Source organism: Puntigrus tetrazona, chromosome 1 (genome assembly GCF_018831695.1).
Source record: "Puntigrus tetrazona isolate hp1 chromosome 1, ASM1883169v1, whole genome shotgun sequence".
Taxonomy (NCBI): domain Eukaryota; kingdom Metazoa; phylum Chordata; class Actinopteri; order Cypriniformes; family Cyprinidae; genus Puntigrus; species Puntigrus tetrazona.
Genome location: NC_056699.1, coordinates 10,470,972 through 10,482,313, shown reverse-complemented (window position 1 = coordinate 10,482,313; position 11,342 = coordinate 10,470,972). Strand labels below are relative to the sequence as shown.

General features: G+C 36.0%; 1 protein-coding gene across 4 annotated transcripts in view; it reads left to right on the top strand.

Annotated features, from left to right (window-relative positions):
* Positions 1-10,366: 10,366 nt before the first annotated feature.
* Positions 10,367-11,342, top strand: part of sorbs2a (sorbin and SH3 domain containing 2a) — a 46,183-nt gene continuing 45,207 nt past the window's right edge. Inside the window, exon 1 of one of the 4 annotated variants that reach the window (XM_043242992.1) lies at positions 10,367-11,210. The gene's annotated coding sequence lies outside the window, so the exon portion shown is untranslated. The remainder of the gene's footprint in view (positions 11,211-11,342) is intronic. The other 3 variants (XM_043243002.1, XM_043243020.1, XM_043243012.1) reach the window with 3 other exon arrangements.

Genomic DNA, 11,342 nt, shown 5'->3' with positions numbered 1-11,342 from the left:
CATAATTTATGGAGTGTATGAATTTGCATGCAAGGATGAGCGAGCTCAGTTGCAGTGAACGTGCGGATCAGAGCTTATATCATCTTGTTATGAGCATCAGTTGCAGGAAAGAAGCGGAGAAGTTTTTGTTTGCAGATGTATCCAGCTGACAAGTCTGTTTTTGTATGTTAAAGACTTGCAGACTCTTGAAATAGAGACCTGCTTTATTATTCACATTATCATTATTAATAAAAGAGATACAGATTGCTCATTGAGAATGCATTCTCTGCTTGTGAATGACAGCAATTTCGATTCAGATGTTGACAGCATCGCTGTATAATAAACATTTGTATTTGTATTGTATGTACCTAAATAATTCCCAATCTCCCTCTCTGCCTGTTCAGTTCATGCATAACTGAAGTGATAACATAATACACTTTCTTTCTCTTCATCCCTCTAGAGAGAACTCCTCTTTTGTCTCCTCTTTTCATTTAATCTGTCAACGATCTCTTTCAGTGTGTTATTCCCAAGCATTCTTTCAGAGATCAGAACAGAAAGATGTGACCCTTGATGACCCGAGGCCAGTTCTGTATACTGTATGCTGCTCTGTATATTCATCAAGACTGCATCAACACATACATTAGTACATCTGTACCAAGTACTGTATACGATTGTGCGGTATGCTTTTTTAAAGATTTTTTTAATTTCTTTTTTCCTTTTTTTAATATAAACTACTAGTCAATAATTCTAAGATTTATAAGATAATGATAACAATAATGAATATTTTCTAATGTTTTTGAAAGAAGTCTTTTATTCTCAACAAGACTGCATTTATATGTATGTATATATATATATATATATATATATATATATATATATATATATATATATATATATATATATATATAGATAGATAGATAGATAGATAGATATATTGTGAAATAATATTCAATAAAAAAACAGTCTTCTCTCTGCTTTTTTATTGTAGTCCTCAGGATTTTTATTTATTTTAAATGTTAAATACAGTTTTTGCTGCTATATATTTTATAGAAATCATATATACACACATGATACACTGGCATTTAGAAGTTTGGTGTGAAAAAAAATAAAAGAAAGAAAGAAATACTTTTATTAAACAAAGATGCACTAAACTGATTAAATGTGATAAGAAGGGCAATAAAAATGTCATAAAACGTCTACTTATCGAAGGAGAGTAGTGATTGAAAAATCAGCTGTTCCGTTACATTAATAAATTACATTTTAAAATATATTAACATAGAAAACTATTCTATTCTTTTAAAATGTAACAATTTTTAACATTATTAGTGTTTTACTGTATTTTTTACAATGTTTTACAATGTTTGGCATTGTAAATAACCTAGCATAGAGGTTACTCCTCTCTATATGCCTCAGAAAAAGGAAAGCGAGTAGAAAATCAAAAGAGAAGCCAAAATGTGGTCTTCCTGTTGTCAGCAGTCATAAGTCTCCCAGATTTGATCTGTTGCCATTTATCAGTGCAGTATCGGATCTGCACTGTGGCCTTTACAGACTGAGGGATGCGGGTGACAAATATTCCTCCAGGGAGAGAGGAAGAAAACCGAGGTTTCGAGAAAATTGATGGATAATTAAGTAAGAGAGAAAGGAAACTGTGAGAGAGCGAGAGCAAACCTTGCAGAAATCAGCTGTGCACTGGAGTCAGCAGTGGAGAGGAAGACAGAGAGAGCTGTTGTGGGAGAACATTACTGTCACATTGAAGACAGAATCTACTTCCGAAGAAACGTTTTTCGTACAGTAGGACATTTCTTTACATCCACGTGTCAAAGTCCTCTCATGTATATGGAATAACCACAACGGCTACAGAGAAAACACAGTGCGTTTGAGAAAGAGAGAGAGCTAATGAATGCCTAACAGTGCTTCTGAACATCACATATACAGTATACGAACTTTCTGGATTTGGATTGTACTGCTACTTTATACAAGGTAATCTCTCTATCTATCTAAACCTGTGCGTTTATACTTTTCCTTACACTGCGGTAGCGAGCCTGCATTCTCATTGGCTGACAAATGTTGTTTAGAGGTCATCTTACTTTATTGTACGTGTTTGCGGATGTGTAGAGTGTTGATGTTGTGTTGAAAAAAAGGAATTGCTGCGGGTTAATAGAGGCGGGCAATTTCCTTTAAGTCCTACTGGTTAAGCAATGGTAATGAAATAGACACCGGACATGTAGACGAGGCAGCTCTACCGTCGATATCTAATAACTGCAAATGTGTTAGTAGAGCATCAATCACCTGATAAAATGTCTTTTCAGTGGAAGGTCAGGAAGACGTTGCAGTATGGGCCATAAACCCTCGTAGCTTTATATGTGGGATAATTGGTGGAGTCGATGCTTTGTGATGACGTGTGTATGTGTGTGAAAACAATAGCTCATGGTGCTTTTTTCACTTCAGGAGCTGCAGTGTAAGCCAATCGCTGACTCAGCCACACAAACACACACCCACTCACACACACACACACACACACACACACACACACATAATGTGCCCCCTGGGGCAGCAGGGCATCAATACTACACCCAGATCAGCAGCATAGCTCAGCACAGATTGGGGCAGAGCAGAAACACAGCCTCTAATACAACACAAAACAGCAAGAGTAACATTAAACTGTATAGGAAACACCAGTCACATTTCATTGAAGGCTTTGTTTGAAGTGGTCTTACAGAAAGGCCTTGGAATATTTGTCTATCTCACTGTTCTGTTGAGATTAACTTTACTTACTTTGCGTTTATGCGTTGCAAAAGTGCCCAATAATAATTATTATGTTGTAATAATAAACAGTTTTGACAGTTTTCATATGTTATTGCTATCTAGATTGTTGCTGCTATTTAATTACTATAATCATATATAATTAATTTTGTTAAACATAATATAATGTTAATATTAAAATGTGTGCGTTTTGTTTAATCAGTCCTTATAAAAATGTTATAAAAAAAAGTTAAATAAAATGTAAAATAACATATTCAAAAGCAATGTTGCTGTATTTAATCATTATCAGGTATTAATATATAAATTCTAATGGACCATAAGAAGTCCATGTCTACTTTAGGCATCATAAAACGAAAGAAAATGCTAATTATTTATTTCAATGTTGAACTTTATAATAAAATAACAATATATTTTTCAATACATTATATTTAAAAAATTGTGCTGACAAATGATTTTTCATAATATATACTGTATGTATGTGTATTTATATAAACACAAATACATACAGTGCACATACATGCACATACATATATATATATATATATATATATATATATATATATAGAGAGAGAGAGAGAGAGAGAGAGAGAGAGAGAGAGATATTGGAATTTTATTTTGACAGCACAAAAAAAATCAAGAATTATGAAAAATCTTTAACTTTTGAGCCAATGTGTTAAATTTTTGATTTTTTTAACTATCAAGTATTATAGAAATAAAATATGTGTGTTACCATTATACAGTTAATCCGTTTTACAAGTACAGGAAATAAGCGTTTAACTTTTTTCTGTAATATTTCTCATTTCAGGAAGGTGAGATGTAACAAATACTATGAAACACGCTCTTTTTCTCTGATTAGTTTAAGGAAGCTGCGCAGTAGTTGACCCTCCCAGGAAATTCCACTTTGTTTGCTGAGGAATGTGTGGGAATGCATTCTTTGATTCATTAATTGCATTTTTGTCCTGCCAGACTTCTGCATCTGTGAAAAACATATCCGTTCTCAATCCCTTTTTGGCTATGATGGTGATAATATGAGTGTGATAGGATAATGCTTTTAGTCATGTGACAGAAGATACATAGAGCTGTTACCAAAGAAGGGAAAGAAAAGAAACAAGATTCCGTTCAGTACAGCTGCTCAGAAGCCCCCTAATCCTGTTCATCAGACTGAAAAAAAGTCATTAACCATGCCAAACAAAGATTTAGATGGCTCTTAAACGCAAACCTTAATGCACCTTGTTTCCTTCTGTGAATGTTTAAACCTTTTTTAATAGTTGTGTTCGAGTCCCTCGTTATTCCTCAGGTAGAAAAGATGGATCTCAAAGAACAAAACTTTAGAATTTGCAGGATTTTTCACATTTTTCTGAAGAACAGTTCTTAGTTTTACTGTTTAAATAAAAAAAAAACAGTCATAGATCATCTAGGTAACCACATACAGTATTAAGAACCAAGGGTTCCCCAAACTTTTGAATAAGGTTATTTTAATCTTTTTTTTTATATTTTTTATATACAGTATGTAAAAACCTTGTATGTAAAATATCTTACTCAGGACAGCAGTATATAAAAAAGTAACACGTATTTCATATGATCTTTTGTTAAAATGCATCGCGAGGGTTTCTGCGAGGGTTTCCCAAAGATTTATCATCAATTACTTCTTGTATCTTTTAAAGGCAATTGTTTCCAGGCAGACTGTCTTTACCTAAATATAAAATCTGTCAGGAATGTTATTCCAGGACCAAGAAGGATGTTGATGTGGGAATGCATCCTATTTGGCAAAATCACAGTAAACCTTTCGTCTCCATCTGTGCTTTAAGAGAGATGAGATGTTCTAACAGTCATGCAAATCAGGCAGACACTCACACAATGCTTCACTACAACAGACACAATGTTGCGTTTCCTGTTTTGTGCGCTCGTGTGTGGGTGTGTTTACATTCATATTGTGGCAGAGCAATGCAACTGTCAGCTCCATCTCCTCATGCCATTGTGCCGCAGCATCTGTTCTGCTAATGAGAGAGCGGCAGAGAGCAGGGAAAAAGCTTTTTTCTTGAGTAAATGAATCTAAGTACAGTTCACTGTGAATGACCTGCAGCTCTAAACGGTGCGCATATGCCCAGAGTGAGTGTGTGCGTGTCTCTCGCTGTCTGAGTGTGTAGGTGCTAGCCGGCGTAAGTGTGGGAGAGATGCTGATTGCTAAGTGCCGCTGAGAGCCGGCTCTATTATTATGCTCTATTATTCTGCAGAGGTGGCTTTGATGCCTTGTGAGTGAAGTATGCTAAGTGTGAGTGTGCGAACCACACCCTGGCACGGCAGACCAGCCGCTTATTTTTACATTCATCACAGACACAGGATGTGTGTGTCTACGTACTTTGAATTACCCCGAAAATGATCGAACCGAAATGTGTGTGTGTGGGGGTTTGTGGGTGGGTGTGGGAATGTATGTGTGTGAGGTCAAAAATACCTACATCAAAAGTTTGAATGCCTAGTACACTCACGGTAATTTGCAGACATTTAATCAAGTTTGGAAAACAGTTAGTGACTCCTTTAGAAAAAATGCTCTCCTTCTATCCATTTTTCAATCAATTATTCAATCAATAAGTCAGTCAATTAACCAATCGATCAATCAATTATTCAATCTATCGTTCTATCATTGTATCTACTTGTCTGTCTATAAATCGTTTTATCATAATTTGACTGTATCTATCTGTCATTTTATGTGTGTCTGTATCTTTATATATATATATATATATATATATATATATATATATATATATATATATATATATATATATATATATCAAACAAATAAACTAAAGTTTGTCAAACCAACATTTTTTTTTTAAACACAAATTTCTTTCTTTCTTATTTCTACTTTCTGCAAGATTAGCCTAAAAATGACTATGTAATAAAACAAAAGAAGTCTATAGTGTGCCCTCATTTAGACAGCAAGGTAAACGTGTTTGTGCATGTGTGCACTGATGTGTGAAAGTGCAAATCATTCCCCTTCCCCCAAACACTCTCATCTCTCAGCTGTGAAAGGGATGGAGATGTTAAACATGAGTCTCACCCTCTGTTCCGGTCTTCTCACTTGTGTGTGTGTGTTATTTCTCTCCCACTGCATCCTGTCATAATGTCTTTCTCTTACTTTCTCAGTATCAGGCAGTGAATTTATTGTCGATTCATATTCAGACTGGAATCTTTCAAAACCAGAGTGTCTAGTACCAGTGGAAGTAGATGGGTATAAATAGTGATTAGCGAGTGTGTGTTTGTGTGGTCAGAGGCCCTGAGGCCTGTAGAGTGTTTAAGAGGGTAGTTATGTAACGCTAGCGACGGACTAAAGGGTCCCAAGACGTTTGTGTCATGATTCAGCCACAGTACAATCAACACTGTCAGAACACACACGCAAAAAGACAGACTCATAACATTTACTTTAACACTCCTTTTTTTAGCACCTGGCTTACTAAAGAAACCACGAAACTCAGGTAACGGTTATATCAGGCAACTATATGGAAGCAGAAAATAAATAAAATATTATAATTTGTAATTTTGAACTTTGTATTATAACTGCAACTTTATTTCACCCAGTTGTGCTTTTTCTCACTAATACCTGGATTTTATTATTATTATTATTATTATTATTATTATTATTATTACCTTTCATGCAGTGAAAGCTTGAATGAAAACATCTCGCAAGGTTTTGAATCTGAAAGTGCACTGTGTATAAAGTATTGTCTCTGAAAAGAAAGAGTCGACTCTGAATCATTGCAATGGGTCGTTTTTAAAATAAAAACAGTTTCAGTTGAGGTCAACATGAAACATTAGCATATTGTCCGTCCACATGTTGCCCGCAGAACAGGGATTTGTTTTTTTTCAATTGGTCTGAATGCAGTGCTAATTTTGTCGACAATAATTTTCGTCTTAATGTTTGTAATGTTTAAACCAATCCCTGCATGGGTTGATCAAAATGAACCATTGAATGAATCGCTTTGGAATCATTAAACAAATAAGGTACAAAATTAATACATAGCCTATTATGAATGTATTTTCAAATGTATTTTCAAAAATTCATATTGCAATTACTTTTTAAAATGATTGAATCTGAGGCAGAAAATATTACTAAATAACCTGCTAAGATATTGCATGGTACGTTTTGTATTTTTTTTCTGATAGAGCAAAAATGAGGGGAAAGAGAGAAAGAGTAATGACGCGCTTCAGCACAGCTAGTGGAAGATCAATACTGCACAGTTTAATTCTGCTTGAATGCAAAGCCAATAAAGTTTAACATGATAGACAAGGGGAGGAGAGGAACAAAGGCTAAGAATGAGACAAAAGACACCAAATTACTCAGCTGATGACAGGGGTAGTGCTCAAACTTTATTTTTTTAATGAACAGTGCTTTCTTTGTACTCAGCCTCGTTATAATGTGTCACATAAATTGAATTGCATTGTAATTTAGGGGAAAGCTGATTTGTGTGTGTGTGTGTGAGAAAGTACAAAAGATGCTTTACAAAATGTACGCTTGCATATGCACGAACTGTGAATAATGAATTTCTAAAATGCCATTGTTTACTGTAGACTGTGTGAAACTACTTGGTCTCAGTTTACGTCCAAGAAGGCTATACTGGCCGGTGTACGATTCAGTAAAGGTTCCACTATCTCAAGATCAAAGCTGAGTTGAAGAGCTCTTGAATCCATTCATTACTTTTGGAAAAATTACCTCATGCTGGAATGTTCATGTCTAGAATGCTACGTGGCTAAAGCTAAGCAGACAGAGATAAAGCCACGCTATCAAGTGCAAGGAATGTAAAGTGAACGGTAGCAGGAGATAAGGGTGTTATTTTTTCCTGTGTATTTCATCACATATTGCAGACGAAACAAAGTGCGGCTGTGTGTATGTGTGAATAGAAAGCATGCAAGCTACATTCCATGGTATTTTTGGTGCTCACATGTGAGATAATTAGAGACTAGTGCATGACGTCATGCTGTAAGTGGAGGGCTGTGACATGTGACGTGCTGTGTGTGTGTGGGTACTCATCCGTGTGTTTTTAGGGTGTATACTGTTCCACGGTGTAAATTAGCTCGGTTTTAACCCAGCTACCAATAAAGAGGCGCAAATGTTACTTTAGATTCATTTAGATTCATTTGGTTATTTGAACACAAAAACAAATCCTATAGCTGCAAAAGTGACTAGCTTGTTTTAGAAGCTAGTATGCTAGTGTCCTTCCCTGATCTCTGGAACTAGCTTAACCAGAAAAACCTTTACAAGAAAGACCAGGGATGACCGGGGTCACCAAACTATTTCTGGTAGCCATTGACTTTCCCTTATTACTCGTGTTTGGTTACCAGCATTCTTCAAAATATCTTCTTTTGTTTTGCCATACAGGTTAGAAACCAGGGTGTGCAAACAATGACAGAATTAAAATTTTTGCATGGCTTATGTTGATTTCAACATTTTGAATACATTATTAAAACTTTTAATTTGTATATGTTGATATTATTTTATGTAGCTAGGCTAACATGAACCTACAATTCATATTTGTATTTTTATTTATTTCCGTCGTCCCGCTGAGATCTCATGTGTTGATGACTGGCCCCTCGAAAACATCCCCTCAATGTCATGGTGAATTTTCCAGTTCAGATAACCAAGAGACCTGGCTAGCTGCTAAGACTGAACACATACTCCAACACATACACACATGTACACACAATCCTATTTTATTGCAAAGGTCAGCTATGAGTGAAGAGATTATATTTGGACTTGTTTGATCTGCGGTAGTCTGAGGTGTTACTGATGTGGGGTATTTGAGACTCAGTCTCCACGCCAGCATAACAGTACAGTGGGGCATTTGTGACAGAGCTGAAATCTCCCCGTAAATGCCCTCTCAACATTTATCCTTAATGCCCTTATGGTATTTTTATTATAAGGAGGAAATAGAAACAGTTATTGTAAAAATAGACAAGTACAGTCGAATGCATGGTTAAGATATTCTGATATGTCTTGCATCCACTGTCTTTCTGAATCCCACCAGACCATGGCTAAATGTCTTCTCAGGGAAAACATTTAAAAATTTCATGAGAATGTGGCATCCAACCACAAAGCCCCTAGATTTGCCACGTACAAGTGACTGCAAAAACAGCGCAGTTATATTATATTATTTAATTAATATAATAACAGATCACGTTTTATTATTATTATTTTTTATTTTTTATTTTTTTTATTGAACTATCAGTGTTGGTATTTTCTTTTATTTTAAGAGGGAGATTGACAGCAACTAGTTCTACATTAGTTTAAGGATCAGAGCTATTGCATCAGAGGAAACATTACTGTAACTATAAACTGTTTTGATTTATTGTTTAGTGTCATGTAATGCATTTATCAATTTTAATCTGAAACACAATGCAATTTTGTACACTTTAGTGCATGTATGAACATGTTAACTGAATTGTTTAGCTTGACAAATAGATGAGCTAATCTAAGCAGATAATTAGTGGAAAAAGGATAATGAGATGCATTGTAATATTAGCCATCAGACTCCTCTTTGTGGCTGTGACATTATAATTATACACTGGCAAAGCTGAAACCATTGAGTTAGTTAAATCCTGTATACATGATAAGATAAGCCATCAGAATTCCAGTTAACAGCTGCTCTGAATGATGTGTTCCCATTGCTATCGGTCCTTTATCATGCACACGGGTTCCGAGGGCGAACATATAGAATATATACCAGTGTTATAAATCAGTAGGCAGTAAATACTTTGTGAGGTTCTATTTGTATTAGGTATGTATTTGTAAGGGATACTGTATGACTTGGTCTTTTAATATTTAGGTCAAATTGTAGGAAAACCCACCATGCTGCCACTGAATAATATATTAGTGTGTGTGTGTGTGTGTGTGTGTGTGTGTGTGCTGTCCTACCACTGTAAAAGATATTTTAAAGCGTACTAGACATTGGTAAACACTAAATGAACTGGTTTCGACTACGGTAACAATGGCACAGTGTCACTTTACATTTTATGTGGTGACATAATCTGTGCATATCCAAATTATATTGTTTTTTCTAGTTAAGCAAATTATGTCCAGTTGATAAGAAATGTTCAGGTAAAGTTAGACACACTTTTAATTTATCATGAGTCCAAATGGCTCATCCCCTCACACAATACAAATATTAAGAAATAATATTAGTTCTTAATATTTTTTATTAAGAAATATTAAATACATAAACTTCTTCAGAACACACAAACCCAAAAATCACAGACATTGCAGGCAAACTGGGACACACTGGCTTTCCCTCACAACCCCCTTACAAATACACACCTACTAATCAATTTATTATTTATTATTATTTTCAACAAGATACCTTTATACAACGTCCTAACCTTAAAGACTGAACTATAGAGCCAGAAATAATATTTCTGCAATGGTCAAGTAAAATATTTATTTCTTCTTTATTAAAATGGCATAATGCTGTCCCAGTTCAAAAACACACAGTTCGGCAAAACTGTCACTTTCAAGTTGCACCAAAGAAGAAAACATTACAAAATTTGGTAATTGATTTAAAAAAATATATTATAATTTACAGTATATCACTTTATATAAGTTTTTCCCAGCACTTCTGTCCAAATGTATACCATACTGTCAGAACAAAAAATTGTCTAATAGTTTGGTAATAAAACAATACACATTAATAAAGGTGATGAAGCTTACGTGGCTTGCATTTACCCTGAAGAACGGATTTATTTTTTGCTAACATCCTCTCCAGATTCCTTTAGAATACTAGTAACCCTAAATTCAATTTTACATTTCAATTGAACTTTTCATCATACTTCGAGATTTTTACAGCGGTTCAGTGCGGTCTTTTTGCCCTTGAGTGGCAGAGGTGACCTCAGCATCTCACAGCACAGTCCGCGTTCCCCTGATTGAAGTGTTCTGGTTGCCATGACTACAGAGAACCCGCGACGGACCAATACGCGGCGCTGCTTTCCATCTCACTCTATAGGCTGCGATATAAAATACTCCTCTTTCCCGAGAAACAAGCGACGATTGGATGATGTCTGGATAAAGCATCTATTAAGGGCTAACCTCTCGCGTTCGGTGACGTGCGCAAGCGTCGCGTCGTTTTGAGCATGCAAAACGAATGTGATCTTGCGTTTCCATCTCCTCCTCCTTCAGGAGCCGATAAGGAGAGGCGTTTCGTCATGTGTAAAGAGACGGTTTTACCGCAATGCTATTTCAATAGCTCTCCAGCTCCGCGCGAGAACCACTGACCCAAGAGGAAAGGGTGGTGCCGCGCACTGGCATAGTCCATGCGCGCGCACGCGTTTATTTGGAGTCGGCTCAGCAGAGAAGAAGCGAGCGGAGCAGGTGTGCGCTTTCAGTCTGGATTCAGACCTCCTCTCTCTCGTCTCTGACTTTGATGGACTTACATGCGGCGCGTTAACTGCGGTGGATGACCCCGTGTGCGTGTTTGTTGCTCAGGGTAAGAATCACGGCGGCGCGGACGGAACGAGAAGAGTTTGCGAGTGTATATACACAGCTTCCGAAGACGCTAGAGAAGGCATTTAAATGGAATATTCAGAGAATTACAGATACAGAATCCGGCTGCAGATGC